The following is a 6,000-nucleotide window of genomic DNA, read 5'->3' on the forward strand; positions in this document are numbered from 1 at the left end:
GGAACCAGGGATCCTTTTGACCTATCTTGAAACTAATTCATCAAGTTGATGATAAAATGCATAATGGACGTTCCCCCTAAGGCGGAACGCTTATTTATCGATGCCAGTTTTTTACATCCCACAGCTTATGTAGATCACTAAGCTAGCGACTCCTTTGGTGGCCGTTGAGATCGGGCCACCAGGCAATCACTGATCCAAGCAAAGCAGCCTGATTTGGACATCACATGTTGGCCATATCTTGGCCACCGTAAGGTGCCCAATTTGGCCACCTCGTGTTGGGTGGCTGTTCCATTTTCATTTCTTCTTATATAAAATCAACTTTTAATTATAATAAAAATATATATATATTTTTTGAAAAATAGCTGGACGTGTGGTACATTGGAGTTGGTCCACGTGGTTCCTATTAATGATGTTGGACGGAAAAATGAACAAAGGGTCCTAGCCTACTTTTAATTATTAACGCGTACCACAAGTTTATCTATCGCTTAAAAAAATGCATAGGATGCTAGATATATCAAAAGAGGCCTAGGCACAAGGGGTGTTCTATCAAGATTTCTTATTAAATATTGTAGTTTTATTTCTCCAAATTGAACTATCAATTTAGATAGAGAATTAGATCATTAGAAGATCTCAGCAGGTATATAGGTTTAAAGAGGGTACTGCTTGTTTTGAGGAGTAGTGTAACTCATTTTCTCTATATATTAAAAAAAAAAACCTTAATTACCAAAAAATAATAAAAAATGGAAATATGAGAGAGAGATGACCTTGAACCATTGTAGCTCTCTTTGCATTTGTAAAGCTGCCCCTGGGAGTCGATTAAGCCTTGAGGAATATTTCTCTACCATCCCTGCCAGATGTAGTATGTTATTATCATCTTTGTCTGTTAAACCTGTCAAGTAGTTCCTCATCCCCACTTGTTTCAGCTCGTACAGAATGTTAAAGATATTTTCTTGACGATGTAACACAGCAATCATAAATATGTTTCTTCTATACTCCAGATCAGAATGAAGGGTCCATTGGAAATTTCTATCCACCTTAATCATCTCACGAACAAACTTGAGATTTCCATTCTTGGCAGCACAGCTGATGGCAGTATAAACGAGACCATCCTTCCGTTGTCGAGTATTTGAGTTTGATATCACTTCACTCATTCGAGAAAGAAGTTCATCGTATTGTTCATCGATTTTCATTCCTTGCCACTGCATCAATATTCCTTCATAATTATCGAGACATTGTCAATTAGTTTAACTAAACGAAATTATAAATAATTAATAATAAAATTTGTTTACTTATAATAGATATTAGAAAACTTTTACTCGAATCAAAGCTAGCAGAATATTTGTTTTTCTACATACTAGAGAATAGAATTTTCTAGAATGTTAAAATAAGTGTTAGGTATTTATTTTCAAATAATTTTCTAGAATCTGCATTTATTTTCCCTTTAGAAATGTAGTGAGGTGTTTATGTAATTTTGAGTGTTGGACACTTGCACATGTAGAAAGACACATGTCACTCTTTACTTCCTAGCCTTTGCATCTCACAATTTCCTATGTTGACCACATACACTTCATTCACATACTTGTTATCATTCTATACCTCCCATTTCTTTCAATACAACCTTTCACATTTCTAGGCAATCTTAATTATTTCTCTTGTGAAAATTCGTACCCCCCTTTTGCTGGGCTCATGTCAAGTCATGCTTATCTTGTTGGATAAGTGTGAGAATGCTCTAGAACCATCTCCCAACCCCTACATATACCCTAGGCTAACTTCCAAGCAATTCATTAATTCCCTCATATCCCACCAAACATTCCCAAAAGAAAGAGTGATATCTAGTCTTGCTCAACTTTCCTTCATCTTGTGCAAATGTTGTCCTACCCAAGTTATTTTTTATATTGTCTCTATCAATAGGAAACATGGTTTCCTTTAGTTTGATCTTTCTTCTATCTTACGGTTGTGTGTCCTTGGGCTAGTGTAATTTTATTACACTACTTGAGAATTGGAAGTTCCATATATTGGATATCATATTTCTCTACAGGGTATTGAAAGCTTTAAGGTCGGTGGTGACATCCTTGGAGAAGAAGATCAATTTTGTGATACCCCATATTTTCTTGTGTTTTAACTAAATAATTAATTAATTTATTATTAATATTGGTTCTCTTATTTTTCCACTTAATGTGATTTTGTTGTATTATTTTATAATTGCTAAGTTGTGAAATTTATTTTAATAGATTTTTTCTTGATATTAATTATTGTCTATTATTTATTGCTCTTAATTTTGAATTATTTTTATCGTTGGGTTTTAATATTTTTTATTTATTTAGTTGCTGTATTTCTTTTTTAAGTTAAACAATTGTTTTAAAACTTTTTGTTGGATAAGTTTTAAGACCCAAGATGAAAGACTGGGATTTAATTTCCCTTTCTTTTTTCTTTTTCTTCTTCTTTTTTCGTTTTTCTTCTTTTCTTTCTTTCTTTTGCCCTCCCAGCCCGCATGACGACCCTCTCCCGTTTTTCTCCTTTGCTCTATGTAGCTCAGCCAGCCTCGCCACCATGCAACACTAACCATCACCACCCACCTCAACATTACCCCCTCATGCCGGCGACCCACCTCCACTAAACTTAGCCCCAACTCGCCACTCTCCCGCATGTCCAATGTAGCCATGGCCTTTCCTCACTCCAGCATCGTCGTGGCGCCACCCCACATTGCCAGCCACTCACCCCATCACCAGTGACCCTCTAGCCACCTAACCCAACCACCTTTAGCCCTGATCTATACCTCATGAAGCCACCCTCTCACCCTCTCTCTCTCTCTCTCTCTCTCTCTCTCTCTCTCACACACACACACACACACACACACACACACACATATTTCACTTCTTTGGCCCCAAACCGCCGCCTACGCTGCCACCCACGGCCATCAACCACCACCATCAACTCCACTGACCTCCATAAGCCCCTCCATGCCCAGCCCAAGCCTCCCTTAGCTCCTCTCCCAATTTTTCAGTTTGAGACCCACGGCTATCCCTTAGAAATGTTGCACCGCCACTGCGCAACCACCTTTAACATCACCTTTGATCTTCCAAATTTTCATTCCGTTGCTGTAAGTAACTTTCCATAGAATTTATTGAGATTTAAATATATTTTTGCACTAACTTGTTTTCTATAGTCTGACTAGTTGTAACTGGCCTTGGGTCCGAGAAGTGTTGGTTTTATGGATTATGGTTGTTGTCAAATGTGGGCCTTGGGCCAAATTGGAGGATAGGTTTATTTGTAGAGTTGGACTGTGATTAGTGTATTTTATCTGATGAGAGATGTGCCATGACATCCATTATGTTGTTGCATGCATTTTCATGTCTCGTAATTGAAAACTGGGTTTTCGTGTTGAGAAATGATTTTTGGGTGCATATATATCACAACCACAAGTTGAGATGGGGCATTATCTAGGTGGAGCTCCACTAGTCACTCATGAGTATATAAAACTGAGTGACATCTCCTAGGTTGTCATCAAGCAACAATGAGATCGGACGAGATGGTAACACTCTCATGCTGACTCTGTCGCCCCTCTACTAGTGGGGGTTAAAGGATGTTTGGTCATTGTACGCGCTTGGTGTAGAGTTGAGCATTGCTCGTTACAAAGTCACACTCACGGTTGTTACCAGTAGTGTGACGAGGGGAGCCAGATTGTACGGATGGTTACTAGGGGAGACCATGGTGCATGCATAACAAATGGATATATGTGGGCCATTTTCTGAAAAAATTGTGGATTTATGATTGGGCTGTTTTTTGAAAAAATGATAGTTGGTATTTTTAATGGACATGTTTTGGGCCAAATAAGATTTTTGGCGTGCATTGGAAAAATGGCCATTTTTGGAGAAAATGATGGTTTTGGTCTCGGTCTCATGTATGTTTCATCATGTGCACGTATACATGTTGGTTGCATTAATCTATTTTTATCTTTTGGATTGTTTGGTGGATTACTTACTATGATTCATAATGTCACCATGGTATTCCTACCTTACGGTTTGGTTTTATGGAATCGTAGATTTTGATGTAGAGAATGACGTAAAGCCTGAGGGATCCGCTCCGTCGGAGGAGTGACATGTGGTCGCTTTTCGTGTCCTGGGATCTGATTTCCCCCTTTTGGTTATGTATCTTGGTTTTTACATTATTTTGGTGGATAACTGTATATCCTCTTTGAGGATCTTTTAATTCGTAGTTCTGTTTTTAAATTTTGGTACTTAGTTGGCTATTTCTATTGATCTACTGCAATTATTATTGTACACTTTTTTGCATATACACACACTTAAAACTAGCATTTTGGGTGTGTGACCTATGTTGTCATCATCTCGGTGTCACGATTCCCGCCTTTTTTGCACGTGGTTGTCAAGGCGCCATAGGTGGTATCAGAGCAGTTCGGCTCTAGGTAAAACCACATGTCTCATAGATGTAGTACCAGAAAATTTTAAAGTTTTAAATTGAAATTAATTAATTTAAATTATGTTATTATATATTATTTGTTTTATTTTATTTTATTGTATGCCTGAAAGTTTATGCAACTCGAGTAATTTGCTACCCATCTGATTACCACTGAAGAGATAAGGGCCTAATGTTTCCAAGAGGGTCTATGATGAGAGATTCGTAGACAGGTAGCCTGCCACCAAATTACGATTTTCAATAGTTGGTTGAGGTGGCCATGATTGCAGAGCGAGAGTTTGATGTTCTCAATTGACTTTCCTATGGGCCAAAAGAAAAGAAGCTTTGGAGAAGGGAGCAGTACCGAGTCACCAAAGAAATTTGTATAGAGGATCAGGGTTCAATCGTAGGCAGCCTCCTGTGTATGTATGGGAGGCCGAGCTCTAGTCTGCAATAGATGTAATAGAGCCCATGAAGGTGAATGTTGATAGTGTGGGATCTAGTGTTTTTTAGATGTGGCCAGATGAGGCACTTTGCTCGTGAGTGCCCTAACCAGCTTAGGGGAATCGCGGAGGCCTATGCGGTGGTAGGTCTAACCAGAGGCAAGTAGTGCAAGATTGAGTTTATGCAGTGACCCCTGATGACATTGACAACGAGGCTCCAGAGACATAGGATGTGGGAGTCATTACAGGTATGGATTTAATCTAATCTTCTGGGATTAATGCTTTGTGTGGTTTGATCTTTGAATTTTATTGGTGGTTATGATTGCAACAGGTAGAGTTTATTTGTGTGATTTTTATGCCTATACTTTTTTTGACTCTAGAGCGTCTCAATCATTTGTGTCTGCCACTTTTGCATGGATGTGCAATTTAGTCACAGAGCCCTTACCACAATCTTTAGTAGTGGCTCTCCCTAATGGTGAAATTGTGTTGTACTCAAAATTCGCATTAGGTTGTCCTTTGGATTTCAACGGGAGGACACTTGATGCAGATCTGATAGTGTTCAAGTTACTTGGGTTGGATATTATCCTCGGAATGGATTGGTTGAATTGGCATTCTACAAGCATCATCTATCGAAGTTTAATGGAGGAGATTATTTGGAGTTTTTGGGAAGCAAGTTGAAGCCAAGACCTGCAATTATATATGCAATTCACGGGAAGAGGGACTTAGCTAGTGGGGCGGATGCCTTTTTTATTCAAATGGTGTCTACGCCATTGGTGAAGAAGTCCATAATGGATATCCCAATTGTGGAAGAGTTCCTTGATGTGTTCGTGGATGATTTGCTTACTTTGCCTCCTATTTGCGAGTTAGAGTTTACCATTAATTTAGAACCCAGAGCGGCACCAGTACATAAGGCTCCTTACTGCATGGCACCGGCTGAGTTAAAGGAGTTGAAAACTCAATTGCAAAAGTTAGTAGATAAGGGGTTCATTCAGCCTAGTTCTTCGCCTTGGGGAGCGCTAGTGCTGTTCGTCAAGAAGAAGGATGGTACCCTCAAAATGTGTATTGATTACCAAGGGCTCAACAAGGTAACTATTAAGAATAAGTATCCTTTTCGTCGGATAGATGACCTGTTTGATCAGCTTCA

Source organism: Carya illinoinensis, chromosome 14 (genome assembly GCF_018687715.1).
Source record: "Carya illinoinensis cultivar Pawnee chromosome 14, C.illinoinensisPawnee_v1, whole genome shotgun sequence".
Classification (NCBI taxonomy): domain Eukaryota; kingdom Viridiplantae; phylum Streptophyta; class Magnoliopsida; order Fagales; family Juglandaceae; genus Carya; species Carya illinoinensis.